Here is a 17,211-nt window from a genome sequence, read left to right on the forward strand (position 1 = left end):
TGGGAACTGCAGTTTAGGAGAGTCAAGGATAGGGTAAAAAGAAAACCTATTTAATTTAAAATAATTTAAGTTTCCAGAACCAGATGGATTACATCGCAGGGTATTGAACAAAGCAGAGGAAGTGATTGTAGAACCACTGTCAGTAATCTCTGAGAACTTGTGGAGGATGGGTGAGATCCCAGAAGACTGAAAGAGAACAGAAGTCACCTGTCCCTTTAAAAATAGAAAGCAGGAAGACCTGGAAAACTATAGATCTGTCAGCTTGATCTCTATACTGGGCAAGGTCTTTGAACATATGATCAAACAACATGTTTGTGAACACTTGGATTGGTATGCTACAATTAACAGGAGCCAGAATGGGTTTGTCACAAGCAAATCATCCCAGGCTAATTTTATCTCCTTTGATAGAGTTACTAGCTTAATTATCAGGGAAATGACGTAGAGATAGTGTACCTGGACCTCAGCAAACCCTTGTGATACCCTCCTTAATAAAACATAACATTGTGGACTAAATGATGCCACTGTTGTGTAGATTCACAGTTGGATGAATGACTGTATGCAAAGAGTGCTCATTAATGACTCAATTGATGTTCACTTCAGTTCAAAACAACATTCCAACACATGCACACCCATATACCAATATTGGCAGAATGTGTTTACTGCTTGTCCCTTGTGAATAAAATTGTAAATTGAAGGAAACCCATTTACAACAGCTCATAGTTAAACATGCATTTCTTTTCAAAATAGATATTTAATTGTCTTTGGTAAGATTATTCTTTGGTAAGATTAAATTGCCAGAAACCCATCATCACATTCAGAAAATTACAACAACTGGTGGACAGTTACGTTCTAGTCTGTACATTGGTTGAAGAAGAGGAGGTCCATCTGTTTCACATACAAGCCGTGAATGCAGTTTACTTACCTATTCTTTGCTGTCTGGATCTGGGACACACAGGTAAATGGAAATTTAGTTCAGTTAATATTGAGCATTGGGACTAGGGTGATGGGAGCTCCCACTTGAAGCGGTGTAAGGTAAATTTGTGTTCCTTATTGCCTCTTAATTGCTGCTGTTGTGATTCTAACTGTAATTGATTTATTGTTTGCTTATTTTTTTTTTGTTTATTATATGCCACGCAGAGTTGGAATTGAGCTGGGCAGCCATATAAATTAAATAATTAAATAACATGTATAGTAAAACCCTTTAGTGATTTATATTCTTTCCTATAGTTTATCTAATATTCCCTTTGAAGACCCAGCAATGAAAGAGCAGATCAAAAAAATCTGGAAGTTCTCCATTGCACAGATTTGTGTAACACATTCTAATATAACATTGCCCTGCGTGGATATACTAGTCCCATAGTGTCTGCCAGCTTGCGTGGACTCTTCTGCTATTGCTGCTATTGCTATTATCTCCCTCACTATGGCTATATATGAAAGCCTGGCTATTTTTCCTTTAATACCTTTAAAGGAATGAAGATACACTAGGAAGGGCAACATGCACCTCAGGCTATATTGGTCCTGTTCCCACAGCATACTTAACTGAGGCATTGGAAGGTTAAACATTTTGTGCAAACACCAAAAAGGGTCAATTGACCCAGTCAATTAACTCTAAAGAAACCCAGCATTAACTAATTGCACTCAGTCAATTAGGTCATAAGAACAACTAAATCCAATCAGGTGAACTGTTTGGCAAATTTAGCCTTCTAAAAAAAGAGTAAGAGATAAAGAAGGTTGAACAAACAATCTCCACTACAGAACTCACTGCCAACAATGGGCATCACAGAACACAGCTCCCAAATGCTGCCCACTGCAGATGCCAAGCTACTCCTAATGCTGCTTTCCTGGCCAATGGGGAAGGGGGCAGTGATATTATGCCGTCTTGCTAGCTCTTCCAGGAAAAACTGGATGTGAAGTCAATTTTTCAAATGGTGATTTTTCTGCCCCAGTTAGTGTTGATGTGTGATGCCAGAAACATTGGTAAGAATATCTGACTGGGTAACTGATTGATTGGGTTAAGTGTGCTTTGGGAACCAGCCTATTGTATCTGATGCTAAGTCAAATTCTTCAGATTTAATTGTATACCTGTGACTTTGGCCAGTTCTCCAGTACTCTATAGAGAATCTTGACTAATCATTTAATGAAAATGGGTTGTTTCATAATGTTGTGTCAATGACAATGCAGAAGTCAGCTAATCATGTTATGACAGTGTCATGAAAGGTGAGAGCAGTTTGCAGGTATAGCTATGCTATCATCTGGGGCTTATTAGAAAATGTATCTTTGGCCTTGATCCTGAAAGTGCTTTACTGGGCAATTAATTTTAAGGACATGAATGATTCTATCAAGTGAAATACAATTACTGTGTGTAAATTTAAGGCTCTTTGGAATGACAAGGCTTGTAAGTTTATGACTTTACAGCACTGGTTTCTCCAGAGTTTTAAAATAGGCCAACCAATTCCACTTCAGGATCATGCTTAGAAGGAAAAATAGGCAATGATCTGCACTCCCAACTTGGAAGGAATGAAGGTACATGTATATATTTAGAATTACAGAATGTTAATAACAAAATATTTTTTTCTCTCATGTTCATGAAACATTATTTTCTCAGTTGGTGTTAACAAAGTTATTTTAACTTTATAATCACATTCTATCTGACCCTCGTTCCATCCCCAAACAAATTTGGAGCTGCTCTGATGGATAACACCAATAAATTGCCTAGCTTAGGTTCCTACAGGCCTGCTCTATTGTTTGATTAAACACTTTACGGCTCACAGCTGAATTGGGACACTCATAGCTCAATGGGGGAGTGCATGTTTTGCATGCAGAAACTAGCTGGCAAATATAAGGAGAGCTGGGAAATTCCTATATTTGAAAAGCACTGCCAGTCATGGGAAATAATATTGAGATAGATGATGCAAGGCAGGTTCTTAAGTTGTGGAATGTGTAGATTGGCACCACTAAAAATCTTTGGCCTCGCATAGAAGTTACTTGGACTTACGTTTTCAGCCACCTTGTGCTTTGAAATCTCTCTCTCTCTTTGTGTTAAACGTATTGGAGCTATTGTGATTCAGATGATACATTGGCTTACATACATATTGAAATATCAGTGGATGCTCCAGTTATCAAGTAATGCCTATCTATATGTGGCTCAGATTAATGACAATGGACAGTTGCTTAACTCAAGATTTTTATTTAAAGATTTATTTTTATTTAAAAGTTGTATGGTTGCCCATCTTATGTATCACAACTCTGGGTGGCTCACAAAACAATAAAAAACCCATTGTAATAGTAAAACCAGCATACAATAAAAAGGAAGAAAAAAGACACCCCACCCAATACTCCCCAGCCAATTTGCAATTGCAGTCATTGGACTCCAATCTTACAAGATCTTTACAAGCAAGGCATAATGGCAGCATCTATTCTTGAGTTACAGGTTTTGATTGTCAAAATATTCTCTCCATAAGAATAGATTGCAGTTGCTTTTTATATCACAGGTACTCCTCGCTTAACGACCACAACTGGGACCAGCACTCCATCACTAAGCGATGTGGTAGTTAAGCAAGAAATCACATGACCATGACAGATTTACAACTTCACTTCTGCTACAGTTGTTAAGCAAATCACCCACAGTGGTTAAGTGAGACATCACATGACCATGACTTGCAATTTTACTACCATCTTCTCCATTGACTCTGCTTTTCAGAAGCAAGCTGTGAAGTCCACAAATGGTGATCACATGACCATGGGAACACTGTGATGGTCATAAATGTCTGCCAGTTGCAAAACACCCAAATTTCAATCACGTGACTGCAGGGATGCTGCAACAGTTCTAAGTGTGAGGACCAGTCATAAAGTTACTTTTTCAGCACTGTTGTAACTTTGAATGGTTGCTAAACAGGGCAGTCATTAAGTGAGGACTACCTGTAGTGATACATTGCCAATAAGTTATATGTCCCAGTGTGTCCTTTATCACATGTCTAGCTTAAGCTTTGCCACATTTCTTATTCTTGCAGAATACTTTAACAACAGTAAGAGTTAAGTGAATTTGAAGTTACTAACTTTCTAAGACAGTTAACAGTTCCTAAAAGAAAAATCTTAACTTACTAGAAATATGAATATATTATTCTGGGCAAATTGTGAATATTTTGTAAGACAACTATTGGCTAAGTAATGTAGGTTTTACAACTGAATCTTTTCAGCAAATATAAGAACAGCTTTCTGTTCTGCTTTGTTGATTACAGAAAAACTGGTATAGTACCTCTAAGCTTGACTAGCAAACTAGAGAATAATTGTTCATACATTTCAGACTTCTACCTGATACTCTCTAGATGTTGGCAGGAGAGTGATACTTGCAACTCAATGTAGTTGGGAGGCACTGGTTCAGACAAGCAGAGATATTTGTTGTAACACCAAAGAAGTTTGATATTTGGAATAAAATTACTTAGGGCTTTCCCATACATCCTACTTGTTCTGCTGCAAAGATACCCCACTAACTCTTTGCTGAAGATATGAACATACAGCATCCTCAACCCTTCCCTAGTCTTCTGTGAGGGCAGACTTCTCCACTCTTCGATCCAATTCAGAAACTGTGTTTTTGGTAACCAATAGGTGGCTGGAAAAATAGAGAAGCAGAGGAAATACATCTTTTCAATGCCAGCTCTTCTAGACCACTGATACATGTCAGGAATACCCACTGCAACTTTGGCAGTGTACCAACTTAGCATGGGGGAGGTGGCAACCCCATGCATGGTACGGCTGCCCGCTCTCCCTTCTGGCTTTGGCAGGGGGCGTTCTTGACATGTGTCACTAGCCAACCGCAATCATGGCCACATCTTTTCCAGTGCTACCCTTGTCAATCAAGAATTTCCTCCCTGAGTTCTTTTCATACTATCACCTCCACAGCTCCCTTCTTTAACTCAGTTTCTCTCAAGATTTCCAACAAGATGAAGATGATGAGAGCAGAGAACCACCATTTTATCTGGAAAATAAGAATGGGAATATTTGCACAATTCCATTTAACAGTTTTCTGAAATCGTACAAATAGGAATATTTATTTTTAAACATAGCAGCCTTGTTGTTCCTCATATATATATATACATACATACATATACACACACATATACATCTGTTATGTTCAATCACTCCCCCACTCTGCTGCTACTTCCTGATCAAATTGCAGACTGTTGGCAATCTGAAGGCAAGGGAAATGGTGGTTCTGTAACAGCAGAGGACCATTACAATTATCTGCCCCAGGTGCATGAAGGACCAGGTAGATTTCCAGAGGGTTCTTGAAGATTTTCATGACAGTCTGGTGAGCAATTCTGTCTCACATCAATCCTTCTCAGTTTGGAATTCTTTTGAGCTTGTAGAACCTGAGGAAGTAGACAGGGTTCCCTATAGTATGAGCTCTACCTCCTATGAGCTAGGTCCATGCCCCTTTTGGCTGTTTTAAGTGGTTACACAATGGATGTGTGGCTGCATTCAGAAGATGGAGGTTCTGGCCAGGGTAGACCTTGCTAGTTTTAGCTGAGGTCCAACTACAACCCCACCTGGATGAAGATGCCTTGGGGATAGTGACTCATGCCCTGATCGTCATACAGCTGGGTTACTGCAACACACTTTACATTGAGGTGTCTTTGAAGATTGCTTGCAAGATGCAACTGGTGCAAAATGGGGCAGCCAGATGGCTAAATGGGGAGAACCATTACTGCAACATTATTTCTATCAAGGTCAGTGAACTGGCTGTCAAAAGGCTTCCAGACTCAATTCTTGCTATCACCTGTAAAGCTATATTACTGTGTAACATTGAGATGTACCAGAAGAGCCTTACCAAGTATGATGTGAAGTTGAGTCTGGACTAGAAGGCAGAGTTTATTGGCAGTAGCTCCCATGTTAAGGAACATGCTGTACTTGGAGAAGCAACTAACCCTGACTTTTTAAGGAAAGCCCTTAAAATGATTTTGTTTTAACAGGCCTTTGGACTTTTTGGGTATTCATCTATTATTTATTATGCAATCATTATAGTGATCAATTACTCTAGTTATTTTAAAATTGTTCTGAGATAGTCTGTTTCTGAGCCAGTTTGATTTGGGTGGTAAATAAATGTTGTAAAATAAATAAATAATGCCAATTATTATAAAATGCCATTATGTATTAACATATAGTTTTATGCCATGTGTTTGGTTAGTCATATGTATAAAAGATGAGAAACACAGCACATCAAAAAAAGGCATAAGGATTTGTTCAGGGTGAAGGCTGGAGCTAGGGAAAGATTATTATAAATTACTTAAGTTAGTTCTAGAAAATGTTATGGCATCTTACCATTACAGATTTATTCATTTATAGCTCTTAATTTTATAGGTTTTGGCCTTATTATGCTATAGTATAAAACTTATAATAACATATAAATTTTAGAATAACATTCTTGTAGTTTTTATAGATTTAGTTTTTAACAGTTTATTTTATAGATAATTTATGGTAAACAATTTAAGGCTATTAATGCCTAGCATTACAGATACAAAATTACTGGATTCATTTTAAGTGTTTTGCAGTCAAACACTGAAATAAATAAATGAAGTGAACTGAACTGAACTGGGCATGCGGAAAAGAGTTTTAAAAAGATACAACCAGATATGGTTCTCAGAACAGATAGTTCCCATGTGAAGTGCACGGTGCAATGGTGGAAAAGTGTAAAGATGGGATTGGAGACACTTTGACAGAACTAGTTAATCCTTGTTGGAAAGTATAAAAGCGTATGAGGACTGAGCCATTATACAAAATGTACACATAATGGGCATCCCACTCAGTTCTGAAATTAAGACTTTGAATTGGGTAGATATGCCTGGATGTATGAATGAGTACAGCTTTTACTTCAGAAAATAAACAATAGAATAATACACCTGCACTGGTTTCTATGTGTCCTAAATGTTTGAATAAAAAAGAACAGCAAGTAGTTCTGAAGGTGCTTTCTGGCCTTCAGTGCGACACAGTGTCTCCTTCCTTCATTTCAAAGGAAGGAGACACTGCCATGTTGTCTTCTCATATATATATATTTTTTCCACATTATGTTAATTTGGGAGATGCCAGAATAAAGTGGGGGAGCAGCTAAATGAGGTTAGAGAAGGCCAGGCCTTTCCTAACACAGGTTCCTGATTGATAGATAATTCCTCTCCTGGGTGATGACATGTTGAAGGGGAACAGCAACAAAGCCAGAGGAGAACACAGTCATCTTGCCTGTAGTATATCAAGGAAAACACCAGTCAGCAGTGCTTCAGGACAGACACAACAGGAGCAGGATGGAGATTGGCAAGGGGGCAGAACATTTTATGTCTGCACTGTTTTGCACTAGCTCAAGAACAGTGGATAACACTTTAATTCAATAGCGGGGAAATGTCCTGTGATGACAGATTATCCTAATATTTATTAGTGGCCTTTAAAGCTTTGTAACCAGTTGCTCCAAGCTAGTTTAAACTGGAGAAGAAGAAGTGTTGAGCAGACATGTATGCTTGCCAGGTTCATCACAGCTATTGCCTCAATATCCATGTGACAACCCAGGCGAGAAAGGAATCTGCCCATATTAAACTGCATTCTGAGAGGTCATTTGGGATAGAAAATATAAATAAACCAGAAGGAGGAAAATGAGATTAAAAGAGAAAGATAACTGTCTGCAAGATCACTGAAGTACAGGAGGCTGATTTAAGTAGATGCCAGTGGAATAGACAACACATTTTGGATTTTAATTTTTGTGAGGTTGCTACCAGTTTATTGGGGGGACGTGGTGGTGCAGTGGCTGGGGGGATGCGGTGGCGCAGTGGCTTAATGACGCTGAAAGTTGCCAGCCAGAAATGGCTGACGCTTCGGCGGTTCGAGTCCAGCCTTCGCACTAAACGGGGTGAGCTCCTGTTTCCTCCCCAGTTCCTGTCAACCCAACAGTTTGAAAACTCACGTGAGTAGATAAATGGGTACTCTCACTCCGGTGAGAGGAAAAATGGCGGCGCTTGCACGGGAGTCGGGAGCAGTTGCCGGTAAGCGTGAAAACGCGCTCACCCGAAAAGGGCGCGAAGCAACGGAAACCCCGCCTCCTGCGCTCGCCAGCTGGGCTCTGCTCTAGGAAGGAGGCTCTGGCAAACCACTTCCGAAACAATTGCCTTGAAAACTGCAAGGACTCATCCAAGCAGTCACTGCAGGGTCAGTAATGACTGAGCGCAGACAAAAAAAACAAAAACAACCAGTTTATCACATCCCTTCTCTTTGCATGCTTTCCTTCTTGACACTTGTGCTTAGGGCTTCTCTTTCCTACAGAGGCTCTAACTCTGCCACAATCCAGTCATTCCCACATGCCAATTCTTTTGCTGACAGCTCTTCATGCATTTACAGTAACACAGCAACAGTGCCAGGCCCTCTCACTTTTGTTCCTACTGCTATAGCTCCCTACCTCACTAATAACTAACACCTGATTGTAGCATGTGGTTGCTGCTTCTGTATTACATAGGGATGCACTTGTTTCCTTCATTCCACCTTGATTTACTAGACCCGGTGTTGCCCCCTCATCTCCAGGAAATGACACAGAATGCCTAGAGGGGACCATTTACAGCTTCGACTTGGGTAGCAAGAGGTCTTCTATCAGCCCTGAATGAGATATCTTGCATGTTAAACTTTGAGAATTAGTGTCTCACATTGCAGGTTCTAGACTTGCTGTGGATAGACAAGGAAGATGGCCTCTTCACCCTGACTATAAGAGAATTTCAGGACTTTTTTGGGGGGGGGAGGGCTTTGGAATATAAATATATATACAACTTTAGATAGATAGATAGATCTGACAGACAGATAAGACAAGTTGATGCTGTTGTGTAAAAGTATATATTTAGTGACTGTTCATTATACTTTTCAGCTTTGGTAAACAAATCAATAGTTCTGACACTGAAAAATAATGGCTCTCTAAGTCCCTTCCTTAATCACATCTTCCAAGTGTACAAGTTTGTTAAAATCTTCCTCTGCAGTGTTGCACACTGCTCTTTGTCCTCAGAGCAAAGGAATTCTAAAAAAGAATCCCACAAGCAATAATAATGCATCTTCTAAAGATTAATCAACCATAAAGACTATAATTGAACACATGAGTGTAGTCATTGCTTGATTAATTGCTTCACTAAAATCATCCACATCCTACATATATCAGAATAATATTCAGCAGAGGCTGGTGCAGTATATACAAAAACCAGGGATTGTCATTGGTCTCATCATTTCCACCCTTTATTCTGTTTGTTTCCATAACTTCCTTTTGTCTGAAAAGATAAGGGGTCTGATGAAACCTGACAGCAGAGCATCATTTTTTTAGAGCATGATTCATGCTGCTTAACGTTATAGGAGCAGGGAGTAGCAGCAAGGAAAAGGGAACAGTAGTTACAGGAATAAAATAGATGCTTACTCTTCCATTCCTCCACCCAACAATTTTGCCACTCAAGTGCTTGCAGCAAACACATTTTCCCACTTGGTCCTGTTTCCATACTCAGGGCGCAGCTGAGAGAGAAATAGCTGGGTGTGGGCGGCAGTTACCGGAATGGTAAAGTAATGAGCAGGGAAGGGATCCTTACTATGTTTTCCCCTGCTTTTAATCACACTTTTCTGCGCATGGTTTTACAGTTATGCTATGTATTCTAACACATCAACCTGGCATTGCCTTGTTTTATAAGCCCCAGAAGTATGCAATCTTGCTCCCTTATCAATAAATTTTGTTAGATGGAATTACTGGCAGCCAGTGTGCTAATAAGGGTGAGGAGATTTTCTGCCCTTAATCTCTTGGCATTGGGAGGGAACTTGAGGGTAAGAAGTACTGAAGCTAGCACTTCACAAAGTGTTGCTGAGCTGAGTCATCCTGGTGAGGACAGCTACTGTCAGGAAGAGCATCTCTGAATTTGCAGGGGCCATCTGTGGTAGCCAAAGCCCCTGTGCAGATTTCACATCACATGCCAATGAAATTTCAGTGACTGTAATATAATGTTTGTGCTGATGTGATAAGCCTCTTTGCCTTTTGGAAAGCCCTCACATGTTGCACAGTCTATTCCCATTCTGCTTGGTCCCACAGCATTTGGCTCAGGGAGTGCAACACAATTACCAAACGAAGCAAACAGTTATGGTAATATTCTGTGCCCACAATACAGCTCTATCTCTACTATTTTCAATACATCAGAGGATTGTATTGAAAACCTTCATTGAAAAACTCATATTTATCATGATTCACCCAGAGGACTTGTTCTTCCAGTTCCTTTAAAGCTTGTGCCAGGTTTTTCTTCATTGGTTCTATAACAATTACATTCTGTATAGCCTGATGTGCCTCAGAATGCCTTCTAATATAATGCTAATGCAGATAACTCCCAAATATTGCTGCTGGAACAAACCCTTTTTAGAGCTAATGGTAGGAAGCTTCCAAAGCTTGATTCCTCTTCTATTTCTGTTTGTCTTTGCTGAATCTTTTTCCTCTAGCTAATGATTAGTAAACACTCTCAGTCTGAGATAAGGAGGAAAGTTGTGCCTGAAGCAGATCATCATAGAGCTGCATAGCATCATTTTTTCTTCATAAGAGACAAAACACATCTTCCATTCACTCTCAGCTTGGCCATTAGATTGGAGCCTGTAATGTGCTACACTGGCAGCTTAGATAATGTTCCTTTTCACACGGTCTTCAAATTCAGTTGAAATAAATGCACAATCGTTATCTGAGCTAACACTATCGGACACCCCTTAAGTTGCAAATAATTTAAGCAATGCAGTGATTGTAGCCAGGGATTTTTATGAAGCTATTAAAATGATTTCAAGCCATTTTGAATAAGAGTCTACCACAATGAGGAAATATTTGTTCTGTAATGGCCCTCTGAAATCTGTGTGAATTCTTCATCAAAGCTTCTTGGTGAATTCCCGATGGAAGCTAGATGCTCTTAGAGGGTTATACTGTATAGCCTAGCAGGAGCCACATTCCTTTACTCATTATTGAAAATCTGAGTTGAACCCAATCACACAGAATGTCTTCCCAACACCTTATTACAAAGAGTTCCAGGATATGCTGCATAATGTTGACCAAGATAATTTGATGCCTCCCTTCTAAAATTAAAATGCATTTCCCACATAATTGATATCCTTGATGGGCAAACCTCTAAATTCAATTTATGAATTGCATATATCCTGTCTTGGATGGCTACATACTACCAGCATAAATGCAGTTTCCACAAAAATGTGATGGAGAACGCATTTTCAATATCACATTACTTTTTTGACATGAAGACATGGTTTATTAGAGCAAAGCAAAACTTCCTAACCACATTGCCATGTTCACCTCCAAGGCTGCATAGAGTAGACACCATCAAAATAGGGAGCTGTTTCTAGAATTTCAGAAAGGTTTTCCGTGAATTGTCAGAATGTATCAGGGGCTATAACAATTACAGATTGGATATGTTTACCCCATTAAAAACAAGCAAACAAACAAAAACCCTAGATGATTCATAGTTTGAGTATCTCACTTGTTGCAACATCGATGACCAGTTGTCAATATGTTGGGCCAGATTAAGCTTTGTAAAACTTAAACTCCAGCAAGAGCAGTTGTTTGACAACACGTATTGGATAAAGGCGTGGCTTAAATGCCTTATTCGGGATACACTTACAATCCTCACAGAGACAAACCTTGCCATTGGGCTTTAACTCTGCCTTCATTGGGGTGGCCCATTGGGTCTTTGTGACTGATTCAATAATCTCATGTTTAATATGATTGAAAAGCTCTTCTTCGATTTTTTAAAATAGAGCAAAAGACACATTCCTGGTTTTAAGCAAATTGTAATTCAAATGGAAGGATATCAGATTTCTTTTATATCAGTTTGCCACATAAAAGAAATCTGTTAATGACTTCTGCAGGTGGGTCTGAAGAAATAGTATGAGTTTTTTGGATGCTGATTCCTAGGGATGACACCCAGTTCTTTTCAACTAAGTTTTCATGTTTCTCTTCTACAGTAACAAGTCAAAGTATTCCCTTGAAAGAACCATATTGCACACCCAAGCAGGTTTCTGCAAGATCAGTTTTCATGTACTGTAATCACACAGAATACAATATAGGATGGTCTGTTTTAACACTAGAAGTTAATTCTTTTGTTTCAGACATGTTCAAGATTGCTGTCTCATGAGCTATGACAAAAGGAGACATCCTTCAAATCCCTTATCCTGGATTCAACCTACAAGGCAATCCCTTATCCTGACATCTAAGAAATCTCCAGCCTTGCAATGCTCAGAGAACAGCCATAACGTTGTGATGTGGGTAACAATGCCTTCATCAGGTTACTGGGATCACTCATGATATTTATATCTCTGCCTAATGACTGATGGTGTTGGGCAAAAATGAACTTTCAGTAATACCACAGCTTCATTCAAAGAGTGGCGAGAGACCTAATTTTGACAAATGTTTGGGACCGCATATAATAAGGACAGCTCACCTCTGTTCAGGATTCTTTATATTATTTGCCTTTAGAAAAATACAATTTTATGTAGAACTACCCAGACAATACCTATTTATTCCAGACTGTGCACCTGTGGGCATACAAAGAAATTCCCAGTTTCTGTAGATCCTCTAGCCTAATTTCATATCCATTCCCCAAAAGTTAAATCTGTAGCATGAACAGGAGAAATACAGATAAGACCTTAATACACTCCTTTATTCAGCTGCCAATTAGAACAGGAAAACATAATAGAATGACTAAAAACTCTCCACCATTTCCAACTACAAGAACTGAAAAGAATTGAAATGATGCAGTAATGTTCCCCATCAGTACCCCTAGCATACATAATAAGCAAAGCAACATGATGTTTCCACATCCATAAGCAATATTAAATCCCCACTTTTGTATGCAATATTAAATTATTTTGTAGGTCCTATCCAAGATTTGGAGACAGGACAGCTCTGAGCTAAATACTGTTTTCTTACCAAATACATTGTTTGCTTGGCTGCTGGCTGAGAATAAACTTAGGGGACAAAGAAACAAAAGTAGGCTTCTAGAGACTGGTCCCAAAACAGGCAAAACCCAGTATCCATCTCTACTTATTATGTGTGACTATTGTGCACAGTGAACAGGAGATAATGTGCTATGAATTACTTCTATTATGCTACAACCGCATGGCATGGTATTACTTTCCAATATGACATATTTCCAGGTAAATGCCTTTGCAACAATGGCAGAATATGGGTGTTTTAAAAGCAATATGCTTCAAAATACAATCAAATTACATAAATAAAACCTGAAAATGTTTGTTTACCATGAAGAAAAGGCCTAATGGTCACCTTGTTTCCGTAAATACAATAAATTGCCACTGAGTTTAAATTATACTTCGAGTTATTTATTTATTGCATATTAGTGGAACTATTCATATATTTAGGACATGAAACAAATGTTTAAATATAACACTAATGCTGTAGCAGAAATTTGTTCAGGAATTCAGAGCTCCTCAGCTGTACTGCAGAATATTTATTCTCATCAAAGATGAAGATGGCTACCTTGTTTTCTGACACAATTTGGAATGGATAAGGGACAAACCTGCAGTATGGGGAATTAATCAGAAAATGGCTTCTCCTACCCTTGTGAAATTTATACCACAAATAAAATGTTCAAGTATGGAATACCAAGCTGTCCTATTTCAAAGAAAGCAGAATCTCCAAAATATGTGAGTATAAATATCCTCAAGTTGTTTTTTTTTTTTTTTTTACACATTATGTATTTTAATGTTGTAGAATAGATTGGGAAATCAGAAAAATGCCCCAGAAGAAGCAATGGCAAACATGGATCAATGTGTCTCTATAGTTATTTGGAATTGAACTCAATTTAAGAGAGGCTTTATCTTTATAAATTTAAAACTGTAGCAAAGTAGAGTAATTTCAGAATCTCAGTTTTAACAATAGCAGCAATTCAATATGACACTCCCTTCCTCCAAATTAGACAGTTGAAATAAGAAAGTTTCAGGTAACTAAAAGTTGATTCTTGTGTGGAAAGTCATTAAGCTTTACTGGGTTCTGCAGCTGAAAACATGTTGGTCCCTCTAGTACTGTTATGTCTTTCACAATAAACTCCAGGGAGTAGATCTTAATGATGGAAAATTAAAAAAAAAGTATCTTTTTCTTTGTCCTATCATGATGAATTTTTTTTAGACACCTCCATGAATAATGGACTGGACTCTAAAAGGCTAATACAGTCACCCACAAGAACAGGAGTAAAATAGTGCCCCCCCACCCCCCCGAGATATACTTAGCTTTTGTAATAATATAGCAAGAGTTCTGCTGGAATAGGACAACATTCTGTTCTGGAAGATATTTCCAGTAAATACCTAACCTTTACTTTACTATAAAAAATTAGATATTTATATCCAAGGTATAAAGGTAGTATCTGGATAATAGCATATACACACTACAAAACAGATATGAGGATTTTTTCTACAGTTCTGCTGATGATCAGGGATGGAATAGAAATAGTTCAGCTGGGGGATAATCTAAGGGGATTGTGAATGCTGGTCTCTCTTTTCTGGGATCTTTCCCAAAGAGATGATCCATGATTACTCTTTGGAGGTGCAACAGTTCATCTAGAGCTGATTCAAAGCATCCAGTAATCCGCTTGCCTAAGCATCTATTTAGAGTAATAGACTTGGCCCGAGAAGACCCCTGATCAGCTATGAAACTCTTTAGATGGCCTTTGGCAAGTCATTATGTCACAACCTAGCTCATAATAAAAACTTGCTCTGAGTGCTGAGAAGCAAGGGCAAATACAAGTATCGTTATGAGCACAGGAGGAAGCTCAAAACAGTATTTATTTAATAGGCTTTATTTAATTGATTGAATTGATGTTAGTTCAAACAACTTTATTTAATTCATTTATTCCAATCACAAAGCACGGTGATCAAATGTCTTCTGTAGAATTCTTAGAGAAGGCTGTTTCTAAGAAACATGAGACACTGTTTTATTGTTACAGACAGAAAAATACAACATTTTATTCTATTTCCTACTGATACTTACACAAGCATACAACTATGTGGTCAGTTTAATGTAGCTTCACTGACCAAAAAGCCAGAACATGGTAGCACACATGCTGCAATGATGTTCTTTCTTGGATTGGTCAGCTGATAATGCTCTATCTGGGAGCTGCCTTTGATATGTTTTCTAACCTGGGAAGTTGTCACTGCAGTCGTGCAGCATCCATGTGGGCTCTGTTACTTTTCAATGGTTCCATTTTTTCTTCATGTGTTCTTTTGCTTTGAGAGCACTCCCCTGGGCATAAGGGTCTATGGCGTCTGAAGCACAACTTTGTTACAAGAACTATCTTCCCCACAATGTGTCTTTGCTCACAATGTGACACTAGTTTCTCACAGGGCTAATATTTAGCTGTTTTCATTGTGTTAGCTCCAGCTCCATTGACATGGCTTTCCATAGTATTTTACTATAGTGTTTGTGCAGATTTTACTTTGTTTTTGTTATTTTTAGCTAATGTTCAGGTTCTTCCTAAGATGTTTTCTGTCTTGTCCTGACCTTGTTTCAGCCATTTCACAAAATTTCCACTCATTCTTTATTTCACACATGAAAATGGATGCTACAGATCCAGGCCTTTTACGATAGCTGGCATACATAAATTACTAAGTTAAGCTAAAATAGATCAGGTTAATTAAAATACCTAACAAAATAAATAATAAAAGTTAGCTGCTTCCTCATAATTCAATCCAATTGTCTCTTGAAATCAAAGAAGTTTTTGCATCAGTAGATGGTGAAGAGATGTTACTATAGAATTTGGTCCTAAAGGTCTGAAATGTAACAATGAAATATGGGAAGAGGAAGTTCAATGTATTTATGATACTCACTCCCCTAGCATCACCATCCATGGTGACTATACATTCATCCTATGGAAATTGTGCTTATCCTTCCACTGATGAATTCCCCTTGGAAACCACAAAGAATTTAAAAATAGCATCACATTTATGAGTAGAAAGAAGGAGAAGTAATTAATAATAATGAGCAAGAGAAATTGTTAGCTTCCTATGCACATGTCAAGGCTAAGTCTAGATTTTCACCTTTTCTAGTTTAGCACTCAAAAAGGTATTATTAATTCTCTATCTGAATTGTACCTGTTTAGACTAGCAAGAGGGAATAATCTTACTGAAGATTATTTCAATAAGCAGATAGAAAACTAGCCTGTAAAGAGGAGGGAGGTGCTTGTTGTATTTGTTGATTGATAATCATTTTGATGATGAATGGAAAAAATTGGGTTGCCACTTGAATTTTCTGCTTCACCTAGATAAGCTCTGGTAGTTCTATTTATATGGAACTACAAATCTGAAACTGGCTTGCCCATTATAATGATGTTTAATTATCATTTTCTCATGTGAAGACTTAATAATACATCAGAAATATGCGGGTTTTCTAATAATGGAATGATAGCCAAAAATGTATGTCAAATATAAGGGCTGTATAACTGAGCTAAAATTTCCACAGTTTAAGCTGTTAAAATTGAACTCTGATATTAAAATTGTCAACCTTGATAGATCTGTAATATTTTTGCAGACAGAGGAATTGTCTCAACATCCACTCACAGCAAAAAGCAGCCTCTGATTAAAAAAGAAAAAAGGAAAGGAAAGAAAACTTCAGGTGAGCTGAAATAATGGAGCACAAGGCCCAGGATGCAACCCAAATCTGTAATACAGACAAGGATTTTTTTTTAATCTGATAAACTTGTATTGCTGAAAGAATATGTAAGCCTGTAAATAAATGAGGTTGTAGATGTCGTCTGCTAACCAATTTGTTAAAGCCCTTTCATCCTGGTTCCAGGCATTTCATCAGGTACATAACTGGCAAGTTGTAAAAGTATGATTTGGATGTACTTTGCTTCAGTGCTTTGAACACTGTCCACTGGCTTCTCCTTTTCTTTGAAACTGAACTGCAGTGTTCATGTGTGCACTTATGAGACAGAGAGCAGAGGGGAAGCTAGAAAGCAAGCAAGCAAGCCATGTTCTTAGAAAAAAACCAGTGACTCCAAACATAAATGAAGTAACACATAGCAAATATGGAAAATCTTTTTCCTTCACTAGCTAATCAAGAACTTCCAAATTCCTGCTTGTCTCTTAAGTAGTTAATTTGTCCTGCACTGTGAAGATTAAGCTGGTTTTGCATGATACTTTTGCTACTTATCTATTACAGCTGGAGTGGATGTA

General features: G+C 38.2%; 1 long non-coding RNA gene across 1 annotated transcript; it reads left to right on the plus strand.

Moving 5' to 3' along the window:
- Positions 1-1,850: 1,850 nt before the first annotated feature.
- Positions 1,851-16,781, plus strand: LOC148214629 (uncharacterized). The gene is made up of 3 exons (XR_015797735.1): positions 1,851-1,977; positions 12,136-13,689; positions 16,565-16,781. It is a non-coding gene; the product is annotated as an uncharacterized LOC148214629 (long non-coding RNA).
- Positions 16,782-17,211: the final 430 nt, after the last annotated feature.

Source organism: Python bivittatus, unplaced genomic scaffold, assembly GCF_059951505.1.
Source record: "Python bivittatus isolate LINGU-HERP-01145 unplaced genomic scaffold, Pbiv_v1 ctg000610_np1212, whole genome shotgun sequence".
NCBI classification, from domain to species: Eukaryota; Metazoa; Chordata; class Lepidosauria; order Squamata; family Pythonidae; genus Python; species Python bivittatus.